The 16923-nt window shown below is 43.3% G+C and overlaps 1 protein-coding gene across 7 annotated transcripts in view; it reads left to right on the top strand.

Annotated features, from left to right (window-relative positions):
• LOC126871593 (low-density lipoprotein receptor-like) overlaps nucleotides 1–16923 on the top strand; it is a 64904-nt gene that overhangs the window by 13168 nt on the left and 34813 nt on the right. The window lies entirely within an intron of this gene.

Here is a 16923-nt window from a genome sequence, read left to right as displayed (position 1 = left end):
CGAACCGTTCGGGTCATCGTTACGGGTCCGTCTCTTACGCTAATTCGTGTACGGACACGATCAAAGAAACGGAAGTTGAACGGAGGTTCGTTTTAGGTGAATTATTCGGAGCGTTGGAAATTAGGACGACTATTCCACCGTAGATATATCGTACCATATTTTCGCGCCGTCAAACTTTGAACAAACGCGTGAAAATGCACGGTTTTGTTCGCTACGAGATCCTAAACAACCTCGCGAGAAAGACAAAAATTTGAAAAGTTTGTTTCCTAAGGTGTCGTGCTCGTTATTTCGAACTTATTTCGCTGACGAAATTTAGAACTTGCTTTAGTTACGAAAAGACGTATAAACGGTGACCTAAAATATTTCGCTACACCAGCTGCATTTCTATGCCCAAATGCAAATACGGCATCTAATATTTTACTGTAACGTGCTGCTTACATCGCGTTGTAAGTCCTTTTGGCATCTTTCGCGTGCGCGCAACCAGGCCATGGGAAATAAGACGTTAATATCGCGACAACAGTGCGATATCAAGAGTATCTTTTGTACAGCAGACAGTAGACGCGTCGTAGCGGACACCTTTATCCTTATACTACGACGATGTATCAACGTGAAACAAAAAATGTTGCTTGAGAATACATTAAGAATGTATCGTAGTATACGTAAATAGTATACGTAGTATAGCTCGTCGATAAAGTACGACTCGTCGTTCTACGATAGACAAGGTAGCGAGTTATTAACCTTGCGTTCGTGAAATACAGACGATCGCGTTATACAGAGAGACACGCGTTTGACCAAAATCGGAAAAGAAATAAAGTAGGTCGGCTTATTGATTCGCGGAACGGTACGAGTTATAAAGGAAGGAAAAATGGGGGAAAAACCGGAGGAACTGCGATTCCTGTTCGTTGTGGCATTAATTTCTCGTTGATTTACACGAGTTCCACTCTCGCAGGGCTTCTCCTTCTCTCCCCCCCCCCTGTCTCTCTCTCTCTCTCTCTCTCTCTCTCTCTCACCGTCTCTCCGAGGGCTAGCTCGCGAACAGCGCTCCGAGATCTCGATAAGAGAACCGGCTCCCTATTTGATTTATTGTAAATTAGCCGTACCGAGTCTGAATTATTGCCGTGCTAAATTTCGCCACTGCTTCCAACCGATTGCCGTAAGTAGTTCGATATGCACGCGAATTATGTCAGCAGTTACCCGAATACCGTTTAATTGTCGGCTTCGAGGTGTCTCCGCGGAGTCGGCGATTCTATTACGCGAAAACTCGATCCTCTTGACACGGAAAAACCTCCTACTTGGGATACTTTGGACCGATACGTTGGTAGTATACTTTCTTGCATCGTCTTCTCGAACCGTTCTTTCGTTTCTTACGAATCGAACGCTCTACCGTTTATCGATAGTTTAAGAATCTCATTTTCCCTTCCATCCCGTTTAGACACCGTTCCACTCGAAATCACTTTCATTTGCTTCGCGAAACTGGTTGTTCCCAGCCTTTTACGCTCTTCCACGTTCTTTCGTTTGATCTTCCGTTTCCAAAAGCTGTCTTAAATGGTCTATATCCGTTTCAAGGCGAAGAGAAAACGTTTCGAACGAAACGGAGCTGAGTGGTTGAATTAGCGCGGTCGGAGATCGGTCGAGGATCTATTATCTACGATTTTCATCGTTGTTCGATTCGAGATTCTAACGCGCAGTGGCGCGAGTTTGCGTGGACGACGCGTAATCCAGAGAATCGAGCTAATATCGTATTTATATCAGGGTATTTATAGCGTGCAGAAGAGCGATTCTCTGCATGGAACGTACGTTGCGCATGGAGATTTGATCGCAGGTGGGAAAAATTTGTGTCGCGCGAGGTCGTTAAGAGGCGATGTCGACTTCTATTTAAATTGTCGAGCCAATTCTTTAAACGCGTATCTTTGCGAACGTCGCTTCGTCTGCCGGATGTTACGCGTGCTTCGCTTTCGTTCTTACATTCGGTTCTTTAGATTTTCGCGACGCCGAGACCTCGCGATGTTGGTTTTTCGAAAGCGATCGTATAGCTGTTGCAGTCGCGGATCTGCCCCTGAACAAGTAGAACAAGTAGACTGCAACGTCTACGAAACGCTGCGGTGCAACGTGCGATCGCAAAGTGCGAGCGCGGAAAGCAAACGCAACAGCTACGCGATTGCTCGCGAAGAAACCAATACCTTGACTTTGAATATTTTATATGTACGAGCATCTACGTATATTTGAGTATTATATAAGTTGCGCGAATATTTCTACCTTGACATTCTCCATGAATGCATATACACGCGCGACCTATAGATTATGTTTAATTACGTTCAGAGAAATATGAAACCGCATAAACGCACGATGAAACGGCGTTCTACTTACTTATTCCCTTAATTTCGCCGAGACGCGTTGTTATTGCGTCGCGTTCTCTGTATTACGTTAATACCGTCCGCCTGATAAAGCCATACGTGATATCGTCGCCCGCACTTTCGCACGGAGATATACGAGAATCTCGGCCGCGTCTGCAGCGTTAAATATCGTTTCTTTCGTTTGATTGGTAAAAACTCGGCTGCAAAACGCTTTCGTGTTATTTCGCGGTGTAAAGTCGAGCGGCAAGTTTATAAACGACACCGACGCGTGCAACCTTCTGGCACACGGTTCTTCTCGTATCTTTAGATCGACGATATCTACGCGAGGCGATGCGGCTGCTAAATTTCGAGAGGCATCGTGCACCGACGAAACGACGGGATATTACCGTCGTGCCGGCCGTTTTGTACGAAGCGTTTTACAAGTACCGTATGAACGCTATGAAAAAGTACTCGAAGATCCCGACGAATTGGCCTTTCGTAAAGGGAACGGCGTTAAAAAGGAGAGTCTCTTTTTCGTACTAAAGTCACTTTTGCGTCTCGTTGAGTAGATACGGATGATCTAAATTCGTCAGTGTTGTACGAAACATTCGGGAATTTCGTTATTACGATGTTACTTTTGTTAACGTCTATCGCGATTACGGTGGTGAAACTTGAAAGGGATCTGACAATTTAAGTACGCAGCAGTCGCCAGACATTTATTGGAAGCGTACTCGTCTCACAGATCGACAGAGTATTCGAATTTGAAGCAATTGATCGCGATATCGACGAGCCACCACGATATTTAGCGAAACGATCTTCGACACCGATCGTCCGTTTAAGACTGCTGTTCACGCTGTACGCTGTATTTTTCACCAACCGCACGTTTGCGATAAACGTCTTCCAACATTTATATACGTTTCTACTTACGATATTGAAACATTTATTCGCGACTATCGTAATTACTTGGATAAAACTCGATTTAGACGTTTGTGAAAGTTGCGAGATGTTTATCGGTAGCGTACGCTTCCCACCAAACGCCATCAAAGTATTGGAACGGTCGATCATTCGCTACATCGATAAGCCACGATCTCGGCAGACGAGCAAACGACTCGTAACTTCTCGTAACACGTTCTTGGATTTTCCAATGTTACCGTTAGAACGCAGGTAACGTATCGATAAAAATGTTCTGTCGTGAGTGCTTGATCGCTTTCGCGAGCCACTGTATTCGAACGGGAGAGCGCAGACGCGACTTTTTGCCCGCGAAAGTTCTACGTACGATTATATAAAACGCGTATATTGCTAATATCGCGATATCGAAAGTCGTTCTTCCTGCGAAAATTGCTCGCGGTTCTGGAACGAACGAAGGCATTTCCGTCTATAGGACGGAGCGTTTGTATCCGTTCTTCCCTTGCATCTTCTATACAAGGTGTCACCAGGGAGTTTCGAATTGTCTCTTTCGACGACAATAGCCGTGGTTCTGGATTTTCCATTTCGCGAAACGTCTGCATCGATCGGACACATATTCGTTCGTTCGTTCGTTCGTTCTTCTCCTCTTCTCTCGCCTTCTTTTCTTTTCTTTTCTTTTCTTTTCTTTTCCTCTTTTTTCCCCTCGTTCTCTCTCTCTTTTTACGAACACTCCGTGCTTTTATAATCCGCGTGAAATCTTTCTTTTCGACGATGCTTGCACGTTGTTTTTCGCTCGCGATGCGTGAAATACCGTTTGCTCTTTCCACGAAGGTATCGCGCGCCCGACGATTCTTCCACGACTAAAAATCAATTTTTCCACATTCCGTGCAGCTCCATGCTCGTGTTTCGCGCGATATTAAATCCGACATTAAATCTGATACGCGTTTCGTTGGTTGTGTTTCGTTCGAACGCGAATAGACGCGCGGATGGGGAAAAAAGTTGAGCGATCGTCGGGATAAAACGCACGATAATAGGCGATTTGCATTTAAAAAACGCGCGAAAAAGTTGATATTTCGACATCTTTATTTCTACGCTGGTTCGAACGAAGAGAAGTCGCTTTACGCGCTCCATCGTTCCCAAGTATCCTCGCACTTTGGCTAATCTGCGGTAACGAACTGCGCGAATCGATGCCAAAATTAATATTCCGTCGTCGCGATATTCAGACGGACGAAACAAATCTCTGCTCAAGTTCTGTTTCTTTGATCACGCTCGTAATAATTTGTAAATTTGCTATAATTACGCGAGACAATTGTAAATTTGTATAGACGGCTACGGTCTGCTAATAATTCGTTATAACGGAAGAATATCTCGTTACTTCTTTTCGCCCTTTCTTATTCATCCTCTTTTCCTTTCCTTTTCGACTTCTTTCTTATTCGATAGATAGAGTTGACATTTGCCGCGATACTCTTACGAAAGGAAAAGAAAAAATGCAGGCGGCGGCGGCGGCGGCGGTACGCAATCGGAATTCGCAATTACACGGCCATGATTATCGTTATGTACTGTTGGCAATTCGATACGAATGCTCGAAAGAAATTCGCTCAACGACTCGCGAGATTGAGACAGACGCGGTAATAACGACTGTCGGAGCTATGTAAATTACCTCTATCCGCGTCGAAAATCGCGTATATCTCGCGTTTGCTTTCGTGCGTGCACGCCAACTCGTCGGACAGAAAGAAACGTTCGTGCAGGTAACGAGAACGTCCGACGAAGAAAACGACTTTACGCCATCGTATCGATATTTTTATACGTTCTTTTCCTTTTTTTCTTTCTCTTTTTCTTCCCCCCCCCCCCCCCCCCCCCACACACACACACACACACACCTTCGAACGAGGAAAAAGCCGGTTCAAAATTAATAGGGGTTTTCTCGTTGCTTAATCACATCGCGCTCAGCTTTCACCGTTTCTTTCCTCTCGGTGATTTATCTTGTTTACTTCTGCATCGTGAATTTCTGCAAGTTCAACGGTAATGGATCTTTCGAATCAGGTCCTGGCCACTTACAGACACTTCGATTTAACTCTCAATTACCAATGTAACCGGAATATTTCGCACGTTCGTTTGATTTATCAATACCTGCGCGTATTTTATCATCCCATTTCCTATTTATTGAAAAATTTCCTTCCATTTTGACTCTTCGCTGTACTTTCGTTACTTTCTTTTCGCTCTCCTCTTCCCTCTTCCTTTTCTTCTCTTTTTTCCTCGACAGAGACATATCGTTTTGTAATTATTTCAGAAGCGATCGTTAATTTGGCCGCGTACCGGAGGCACTTGCGATTAATACGTCGTAGACGAATAATCGTGTCTGTTAGGTTTCAAAGTTGACGAAGCGTCGGTCATCCGTTATGCGTGAAATTTTAACCGAAAGAAAGTAAATACGACTAATTTGTCTTTAGATTTTTTTTACATTTTTCCAAAGTACTAGCTAACGTATCGTATTATCCGATATATGGCGCAATGTATAAAACGAAGCTTCCATCGTTCCAAGAACAACGCCGTAATAGTTCTTTTTTCCACGTTATTGATACACTAAGCTTCGAAGGTTATTTTAAGTTTACCGTCGTAAACTCTTCGAATGTCATTTATAATAAAACTTTCACGGTAAATGTCTCGATAAATACATCGAAACTTCCTCTATAATATCTCGTAGGAGGCGCGCATCTCATACGAGATATAAGGTAATTTAAGAATCGAACGTGTAATAGAACGAGCGGACGTTTGACATTCAGTTTTTACGTACCGTGAATCTACTTGAAGCAACGTGAAATTATTCCTTTCCGTGTAACTTTATACACATGGTAAAAAAAAAAAAAAAGGAAAAAAAAAGAATTAGAATTGAAAAGTTTCAATTTTTGTTGCCAGTTAAATCACGTAATTGTTCTGTGAATCTATATATACGTTGTATGTATATGTACAATATATATATATAGCTTACTCAACTATGGCCAAAGATAGTATCCGTTAAAGAAGCAACCGATAACTTGTGGAAAATCGACATAAACTTTATAGCTTAAGCGTGTTACCAGCTTTTTTTTTAGCGGAGTATCACGTTTTACTGGCTTCTTGCGTCGAATCAAGACACGAAAGCTTACATCTTCGAATCTACCGAGCTATTTCCTTCCTCCGACTTTTTCATACTTTTTCAATAACGTATTTCCATCTAGTTATCGAGACTAAAAGATAAAAGTGGAGAAAAAAGACGAGTGTTCTGATGCGATACGATCGTCGCAGTGTCGTCGATAGCGTATATTTATTATCGTTTATTTAATTGTTGCCTTCCGTCTTCGAACGGCTTCCGATTTTACGACAAGTTTACGAAAATAGTCAGTCTCGCCGGACATGTATTTTAGATAAAGATTTGGTTCTACGCGTTTCCTCTTACGCGTACTTGCTTCGCGAGTAATACGAGCGGTCGTTCTATAAATTAATTGCAGTTACATGTACGAGGTTACGGGGATACATAAATTACTCTTTATCGGAGGAATCGATCGACACCGATACGAATTGTCGATTCTCGTTGGAGGGAAGAAGACCGGTTCGATCTCGTTGGATACGAGCTCTGGCAGTTAAGGGTTAAACGCCGTTGGAACGTCGGGGAATTAGACGAGGGCAAAGCTGGATGTTTGAAAATCGAACGTTGCATCCGACGAATAGATAATTCCGCGCAGCTATCGGGATCAGATCGGAGTATCGTTGGGCGTGCGAATTTTCGTAAAACGTATCCCCTCGTTTCAGCTTGATAACCAGTCCCTTGCTTATTCGAAACGTTATTTTCGCGTAATCGCGGCTTTAGTCGAGCAATTAGTTGCGCGAAATTGAGAGCTTATTCGATCGACAGGAAATAAATAGTCGGCAGGCTGAACTGGTTAAAAAAAAATGATACTGACGTGGCTGACCCCGTTACTAACGGAACTCGTTATCCTCGCTTTTCATTGACTGGAATCAGGCAGCCGATTGTTCGTTCACCGAAGAATACGCGATTACGAACGGATACACGGAATCATCGCTCATTTCCACCATTGTACGTATCGCCTTACGTTGTCGCGAAATTAACCAGAGTTTCTTCGTTTTATCTTTTTCACGTACGGTAGGTAAGGCAGACTGGAACGAACAGAATCGCTTCTCGAACCATCTTCGTTATAGCGTCTCTTCTTTGTAGGGTACATCGAAATGTATGCGTTTAAACGTAATAGATCCGATAGCCCGCGGTTAAAAGCAAATGTATCGCTGATACGACGTCGTTTGAACGACGAAGAAACGACGTAGTAAAATATATATCTGTGTGTAAGATTCTACACCCGAAAACAACGAACGACTTTGTATAAACTTTGTGTTTTTCTTCGGATTTTCCGTTATTTAATAATCTCTGCGCAAGATGCTGGAAACGACCATTTTGCATTTCGAGGCAAACCCGTGCACGTCTTGTCGTGCATCCGCTTACGTTGCGAATGCTTCTATCCTCGACTTTGGTGCGTTCGACGTTTAGTACGTAGTACGTTTAAATGTATCGTCAGCTGTCGATCGAAGCGGATCCCACGTGTTCCGTTACACTTTGCGCATCGTTATATTCGATGCCTATAAAATATCGATATTCGGTGGTCCAAAGTAAGTTTACTTTTATCCGTTTTCTATCTTATTTTTCTACCTATCTCTCTCTCTTTCTAGCTTATATTTATGCAATCGCGTTGCGTAAGTCGCATCTACGCGAAAGAAGCTATTCGGTAGAATGCGTAAAAAATAACGATAACGCAGCAGTATTTTTAGGTAAGCGCTTATAGCAATTTCATCGTGGAAAGTCGTTAATCGTTTTAACTTTTGACGAAGCGGTTCTCTCTGAAAAATTTTCCATCGTAAAATTTTGCGGTTCGTGTCCTTCCGAAAGTACGGCGATGTTGCCGTCACGGAGCAAGCAACGAAACAACGGCTAACGATGGCGCGAACGCAACGTTATGGGAAAACGTAAATAATGTAACTTATTACACAGGTATCGTTTTATCGAGGTACGACAAGCGTACCGAAACGATAGGTGCTTCGGAGAAGTTGGGAGACGCGTTAAGGAATAGAATTCGATATTTCGTATAAATTAACCGAAACGATATCGCGGATAAAATATCCCCCTAAAATCTTTTCTTTCTGTTATTTGTTCTCTGTATGGACGATCGACCCTTACCCTTGATAGATTTACGCGAACAGAGTCGCACAGTTCGGTAAAATCCTACGATCGCAAAATCCTCAATGCCCGCACGATTTCTCGTTCCAGATGGAGACGTTCGCGTCTCTTTCGTACGGTACAATAGGTTTCGCTTATTTATTTATATCGTTACGATATTTTCCGTTTTCGGACAATTTGGCGAAATTTCACGAATTTGTCGAATCGTAGCGAAACGAGGTAGCCGAATTACTTCGAGTAACGGTAGCACGGCCGAAATCTTCGTGGCATCAGCCGGGTTTGGTCGTACGATTACCGAAGAGGACTGGAGAGGATGCACGATCTTCGAGTTATTGCGGCGCATCGTGGTCGAGTTTCGTGGCGAACAACGCAAAGATATTCGAACGCGCGAATATCGCGATATCAGCCGATCGTTACGTTTTGAAAAATCGTCGCATTTTTCAAGGCATTCGAGTAATATCGTAGTTTAAATTTGACGAAATTTATTTTTTACCTAACTTCACGAAACTGAATTACAATCGACAGGGGGGAACGTAACAGATTTTAATGGGAAACGTTTCGATTTGAATATTCGCATCGTCGAATAACGGACTGATATCGATTGGAAAGATACCTCGTGCGCGAATCGAATCGGGCCAAATCGACTCATGCGATTATAAGGGATTAAGGGACGACATATACACCTATCTGTAGGATGGTAAAAGGTATATCTATCGTTGAGATTTTTTCCCGACGAAACTAATGGAATTTTAAATTAAACTTTTTATCGTTCGAACGGGCGTGTATATAGATGTTGTAACGATCGTATAAATTTGATGAAAAAATATGGGGAAATAACGCCGGAACCGTAGAAGCTCGCAGCGTAAGGTGTAAATTCTGTATCGTTTGTAACTGAACGGAAAAAGTGATTTGATTTTTCAGATATGCCAACAGATCCGGCATGTTTGTTGCAGGCGACTACAAAAATATTATTTTTTTTTTTTCCTCGCGAAATAACGGTTATGCGAGATTCCAGTCGCGATTTTTCTCCGGAAAATACGATCTTTTTTATATACCGAAAAAGCAACAAAAAGAAAGGAAGGAAAAAAGAAGAAGAAAAAAACCGCAGAGATATCAAAAAAGTTTTACGACAGATACCCGCAAAAATATTAAAAAGTATAAAGATAATTGAATGTAAAATGACTATCGGTTTTTTTTTACGTCGGTTTAATAGTTCTATGGTGTTTTTATCGGCAATTTGTTTACAAAAGGGGAAAAAAGATAAACGTTGTTTCGAGAAATATGCGTGGAAACGGGTATAGAAATTTATGCACAACAGGCTGCGCGAATTTGTACCATCGTAACGTCGTGGCGCTATTTCTAGCGTGAAATTTTGCAAACATATTCCGCGTACAATTCTGGTGTAACGATTCTTCCTTTAAAATTCCGCGAAAATATTTCATGTTTCCGAGCGAAACGTCAGTGTGAAATTTTCGTCAAAATGCCAATGTCGATGCTTCGTCTCGAAGACGCAGACGTCGATGTCTAAATAACAACGTTAAAAGGTTTAATTCCACAAAATGATCTTTGCGTTGTCCCACGCGAATAGACGAGGAACGGAACGGAACGGAACGGAACGGACAATCGCATTATGAATCTCTTACGTTTTCTATCATTATTTGTCCATCACTGCGACGACAAAAGCTCGACGAACGAAGTACATTTTCGACGCGAGATAAAGGAGAAGACAGCAGGAAAAAGACGTGGAAGCGGCGATAGGCAACTTACGGTAGATTCGTTGGATCGCGCGATGACTCGAAAGTGAAATCGCGTTGGTAGGGACGAGCGTGCAAGAAATGCTCGACGCGCCTCTCGAAGCGAAAAAGCGGCGTACGAGGAAACAGGAAGTCGATGGGGCGGTCGACGACAGAACGCGGACGTCTCTTACGAGCAGAAACTCGCTATTCGCGTGTCGAACCGTTTAAGGTGATATATGCGCAGCCAGCCGAGTATACAGAAGGATCGATTTTTTAAAGCTATTTCTATCCAAATATATCTTTCGGATGTACTTGGCCATAGTAATTTATTAGAATAATAGACATTTTTATACTTAGTTGTTGTACATATATTTATATATATATATATATTATATACACACACACACACACACACACGTATATTTCGACAAAGAATCATAATATCAAATAAAGTAAGCGTTTAAATAGCGCTATTTTCATTAAAAACGCTAAAATAAACGTCGGCTTTTAAAACGAACAAAGGGATTTAATGTTTGCTGCAACCGAGATTGAAAATATTATTTTTCCCGCTGGATCATAGCTATTGCAGATTTCAATCGTGACTGGAGAATTACTCGTATTGCCCGGTATATTCCACTGGATAATAGCATTTTAATTGCATTTTCGTAAAAATGACGTCCATCGATCGTGTAATTTTCAATAGACGTAGAAGAAAAAAGGAGCAAGCCGATACCTTCGCTCGTATCGTATTTGCTTCTCGCAAAGATTAACAAACCGTCGCAGAATAAATATCAAACTTCATCTTCGATTTTCAGTGTTTCCCCGTTCATTCGTCTCGCGTTATCTTATCGAAGGCACGCGGAAACGTATTTTTCCGCCGGATCGACAAACGATCGACGTACTATTCTGCGTCTTCCTAGATTTTGCGTGGTCAGCGCTTTTGCGTTTAACGTTCGTTGTATCGTATATTTCTTTGTGTTAAACGGGGTAAGCCGTGAATCACGCGATGAGAAACGAAGATAATACGTTGCGAAATAAAATGCTAATTTTTTTCATGGGTCGCCGCGTAAGGCGAATTTAACGGCGAGGAGTTGACGAATTTCAGACACTCGTCGTATCGAAAGTCGCGTATCTTCTTAGCTCGTAGAACCACCTGTGCGAACGGATGAGTCCTCCGTACACGTTCTCGTCGACTTTCCGTCCGATTCTCAGCCGTTTCTCTTCTTCCGTCGTTAACGGATTGTCCGAGTTTGAAAAAAATACCGACGAACGTTGTCGATGTTCGGTCCGATGCTATTTACTTTGGAGCTTGTCTCGACGGATTAAACGTTCTTGGAAACGAAAGCGCGACTGAAAATAAAAAGATTCGAAGGTCGCAGTAGGGTTAAGCGAATTTTCCTTCGGCGATTTCTCTTTTCCTGGTCGTGGCAAGTTTCAACAGCTTCTCCGTATCGTCGATAAAACGTGGACGGATCACGTGGACCTTAATGCGATGCGATTTAACGCGTGGCCAATTACGTAGTTACTTTTGCGCCAGTCCGACTTCCTGGATTCCGGTTCGATCTGCTCTCTGGCCGATCGCCGATTGTGCAACGGCGATTTTTCCGTTCCATTGGCAGATAAAAGTGGCGACTAAATATGTATCGTGGCATAGCTTCAGGGGTAAATCGTTACGTCTACTTAAATAAGAGGAAAAATTCGTATAAACGTATATCTGATATGACCTTATTTTCGAGTTAAAGCTGCTTTTGCGTTGCATCAGTGGCTCGACTGCCTTCGCAGAAACTCTTTCAACCGAGTATTTTTGTCTCTAATACAACCTTCTAACTATATTATATTCTACTATCACGTGATTTACAAATGACGAACTTGCGTATTCGTATTCGTATCGTTTCTTCGCTTTCTACGCATCTCTGTATCTATGTTCTTCAAATTAGTCGTTTAACTGGTACATGTACCGTTATCGCGTCACTTGTCGTAATCCGCGAGTTGCTTCCTAGTCTCCAAATCAAAGTGAAAAATCCCGATCGATTCGAATCTATGTTTCTACGATCAGACAAATTTTCTTCGCGAGAGAACGAACGTCTGACGTTATAGACTGTTTTCCATTTGTTCGAGTCGATCGACGACCGAATAACTTTGATCGATTCAACGTCATCTATCGACGTATCGCGTACCAAAAACTTTAAGCACGTATATAAAATTCCAGCTGGTGAAATCGATACGATCGATCGATCGATCGAACTTGTAACTTTGTCGATGTTAGCGAAAAATTATTATTCAAAATTTAGAAGAGGCGTAGTCGATGAATTCGACTCGCCACAAGCTCCTCGTACGTTCGAACGGAACCTTCTTTCCTCTTCTCGTCTGTCCGATTCGTCTCTAGAGTTACGCCCGCGTATTTTTAAATAGCCCAGTACGTTGATCGATGGCCGGGAAACAAAAAATCGGATTGTTCGCTATCGATGTTCGGCGTCAGAAATGCGCAAACGATAAAGTATCGTAAGTCCCGTGTTGTCATCGAGCCGATCGTATTTTAACCGTGGCACGGCCAGTGCTCTTTAAAATTCAATGAAACGAACGGAAAAATCGCGGAACGAGCCCCTTGAAATTCGCCTGCGACTTCATTTCGCTTTGTTCCCTTCGAGTTTGTTTCAAACTCTCTCTCTCTCTCTCTCTCTCTCTCTGTGTCTCGTTCAAGAGTTTCTCTTCGTGCTCCTCCCGAGCTTAATATCAGATTTTAATATCGGAATTTTTTTTGCATCCGGTCGTTGGTTTAGCCACGTCTCTCGAGCACTTCTGTTCGAGGCCAAACGCGACTCGCGCGAGCTTAGCCGACAAGTCGGCGTATCTGGGTTCAGCCTAAATAGGTAATTCAACTTCCATACGTTCTCGGATGTCGCGCAACTATAAACTGAACTAGAGCATTGGCCAACCGGGAAAAAAGGTGAAATCGCGAACGATACTCGAACGTGCTCGAATCGCCGAGATAATTGGTCGATTAATCCCTTCTCGTCGGCAGACGATAGCCTAAATGGAAAATCAAACTTTCGTTCGACCAACGAAAATATTTCTTTGCCGATGTTTCTCTGTTATCCGGAGGGTTCGATAGGAGCGTGGTACGAGAGCGCTTTTTTCTTTTTTTTTTTTTTTTTTGGTTGGAAAAAAAGAAGGAAGAAAGAACGAAACGAGACGAATAGAGGAAACGAACTATAGAATACGCGTTTATCCAGAGGATTCCGTTTTCAATTTTCAAGATTTTCTGAATATCTATTATAACGCGTTTTTATTGTTTCTACTACACAGATTTTTCCGCCAAAGTTTAAAACGTTTGCTATCACGGGAGATCGAAGCGAAACGTCCACCGCGGTGGATTTGCGTTTGACTCGAGGACATATTGTACTTTTGCACGATTAAGCGATATAACGTATTCCTATCGTAAAGAATATCCAAAACATTTTTCACAAATGAAACGCGTCAGTCGTACGTATAAAAGTTTCGTTATATAGAAAACATAGTATATTAAATTTCGTATCATTTGGTACTATTCTCGCATAAATAGAAAAATTGTATGCCGCGAGAAGGAAACGCGCAACTCGATGAAAACACGCGTTTCGGTGGAGAATAAGGATATCAACGTACGAATCCTTTTTACAGCCACTGTGATATTTTGTTATCTCCTAGCTTGAAATTAGATCCAAGTCGATTCTTTTCCTCATTTATGTCGTTTCTCCCGTAAACTCGTTGGTCGTTGAAGGCGCTTTGAAAAGAATCAACGCGACAGGAATTTAGCAATTGCGTTTTTGCCTAACCAAATACTGTAAGATTAAGGTTTCAGAATCTAACTCCTGCTCGCGGAACATCAGCAAAATTTGATTCAAATACGACCAACGCGAGTTTCAGTGGAAATAAAGTTCAACTGTGAATGGAGTATTAACAAGTGGTATTAAATAGACTTAGGATAGGATATACGAAGTTGGCATACTGGTATTTAGGTACTCTGTAAATCTAACCTTCCGATCTACGACGAATTTAAACGTCGAATAAGGATAAAACGTGTCTTTTTCTTTCAACTGTTGCAATGGTCGTTGTACGATTTCTTTATACGTTACGTACGTCAAGTAAGTGTATTTTCCTCCATTTTCTACGAGTAATTGATATTTTTCTGCGAGTTTTGCTTATTCGTAAAACCGCCGAGTTCTATTAATAGATAATAGATTAAAGAAGAATATTTGCAATATCAGCGTATTTTTCAGTCTACGAAGTTGACCAACGTGGTTTCTAAACGTCTCGATCAAAGATTAATATTCGTTGTTCGTCGCGATATTCGAGTAATAAGCGACAGATGGAGCGAAGCGATCGCCAGACCAAAGATCTACAAAAATCGTCAAAACGTTCGCTCTCTTCTTTCGCGGCGTAAACCGCGCGATAAATGAAAATCCGTATACGAATACCATTGACGTAAATCATATAGAAAATACGTTCCGCGCTATAACGATCCGTTCCTCCACTTTTTCTCTCGGTATTTTTTTTCCCCCTTTTTCTGATTTATCTGTACTCGCGTTCGTCTGTATTACGCGTTTTACGGGAAATATTTTGGAACGCAAACGTACACGTTTACGCGAGTATATATTCTTTTAACTTTAACGTAAACGAAGGACGTACTTTGACCGTACTTTGAGTTAGACGGAGGTTTTTGACGATAGACAAGCGATTGACGAGACGTCGACAATTAGCCTATATAACGATCGATACGTTCGAGAGGGTAGAGTTTACATAAATATATAGAATATACGATACGTAAAAGTTGCGTAGGATAAACGTGGAAACGGTGTGGCGAACCACTGCGCGTGATATAGAGACAGATATGGTACGCAGGCGAAGTATCGTCTCTCTGGAACCTTCGATTTCACAGAAACTGAGAACTTTCTAACGCGATATCTAACCACTTGTCCAGACAATCGATCGTACGATTATACTACGTACAATTTTATTGCGAAACGGAGACCGTGCGTGGTTCGCGCCAGGCCGAGACGCATTAGCCCTCTCACCGCGAGACGCGAACGCCATTCTGACGCTGTAACCTGGCAGGATTGCGTGGGCCATTGTGACAGTTTCGTCGCGTTATTATTCGTTACGGTTGGCAATAATTGGTCTCGTCGGAGTCCTTGATCTTACGCGCCGCCTCGACGCTTCCCGATTCAGCGAAATCGCGCGTGTAACGAATTTCCGTTAGATCAGGCGAAACGCGACGATAATCGCGTCTCGTTGGTTGCTCGTGCTCGTCGCTCATTCTCCCTACGCGGCAGATTCGTGTGCGTGCGTTCTACATCTATATCGGCGTGGCTGTCCTCAGGCCCATATATAGGGGCCCCTTTACTCGGTCGCTGGCTTACAGCATCCGCAGCCGTCAGCGCGAGTGCATCGTCGTCTTTCTCGCGGTGGTCTCGTTGTTTGAAATCGCTTCGAATCGTCGGGAGAACCGTGTCGATTATTTTTTTTTCCCCCCCTCTTTGTCTGCTTGTCGCGTCAAGCGATCAGGGCGTTCGCGTCGCAACCGCGTCGTAACCGCGTCGTAACCGCGTCGTAACCGCGTCGTAACCGCGTCGTAACCGCGTCGTAGCCGCGTCGTAACCGCGTCGTAGCCGCGTCGTAACCGCGTCGTCCACTCCAAGTGGTGCACAGAGCGACGGGAGAGCTTTTCGCGAGTTTCCTGCCGGCGTCCTGCCAGTTTCCAACCTTTTTCCATCCCTATTTCCTTCGTCGTTCCTCGTTTCCGTGTTCCCCAGACCGTCGTCCAGTGATCTCGACCGAGTACAGAGTACAGAGGAAAAAGAAAGATAAGAAAACGAGAGGAGAGCAAGGAGATATATATATATATATAGATATATAGATATATATGGAAGATACTTGCAGTTGAAAAGAGAAATCTTTGGCCTCCGTGGGACGGGAGGAGCCTGGCCGAAGAGAGTCGATTTATTGGAAAATCGTTTCACGGACGATTGTTTGGTCGGAGATCCGGAAGGTGGTTTGGTGGCGGTAAATCGGTGGCCAGGCCGGGTAGAAAAGAGGCGAGAGAAGGGGGATAAGAGTATTGTGATTTCGGAGAGATCTGTGCGGAGCGGCGGGTGCGGGTTTTTCGGGTGGGCGAAAAGGATTTTCGTCGGTTCGGACGAAGCTCGAAAGATGCTCTGAATAGATGGTCCCGGTGTTTCGGTGCTATCTGCTACTTTTGCCTCGCTGGCTCGACCTGGCATAGTTTCGCCGCCGCGGTAATCGCGTATACGGCGTTTTATCGGCCGTTTCGCGTAACGCTTGAAACTCCGTGAGCCGCGATAAAACGATCGACGGACGATTTTCTGCCGTTGCGATATTAACGAAGAGAGGAAAGGGGGAAAAAGAAGAGGAGAGCGAGAGAGAGAGAGAGAGAGAGATAGAGAAGGTGGCAGCGGAGTACAACAGCGGAACCTCTTGCAGTACGTACGCAAGGGGAGAAAAGGGCCTCGTAAAGCGTTGCACGTTGAAAGCTTTTATATTGGATCAGCGATTAAAGTAGCGCCTGCGAAGGTGTCGAGAACCGTGCCGCTCTGCCTCTCCCCTCTTCACGGTGATACACGGGATATACGCGAATGTTCGCGTACGCTTCGTACGACTGAAAAAGGGACTCGTAAAGCACACATTCTCGCGCGAGCATGCGGTTCGCTGGAACATCGATGCGTCTTTT

Source organism: Bombus huntii, chromosome 12 (assembly GCF_024542735.1).
Source record: "Bombus huntii isolate Logan2020A chromosome 12, iyBomHunt1.1, whole genome shotgun sequence".
Classification (NCBI taxonomy): domain Eukaryota; kingdom Metazoa; phylum Arthropoda; class Insecta; order Hymenoptera; family Apidae; genus Bombus; species Bombus huntii.
Note: the sequence above shows the minus strand (reverse complement) of the source record. Positions and strands in the feature narration are given on the sequence as shown.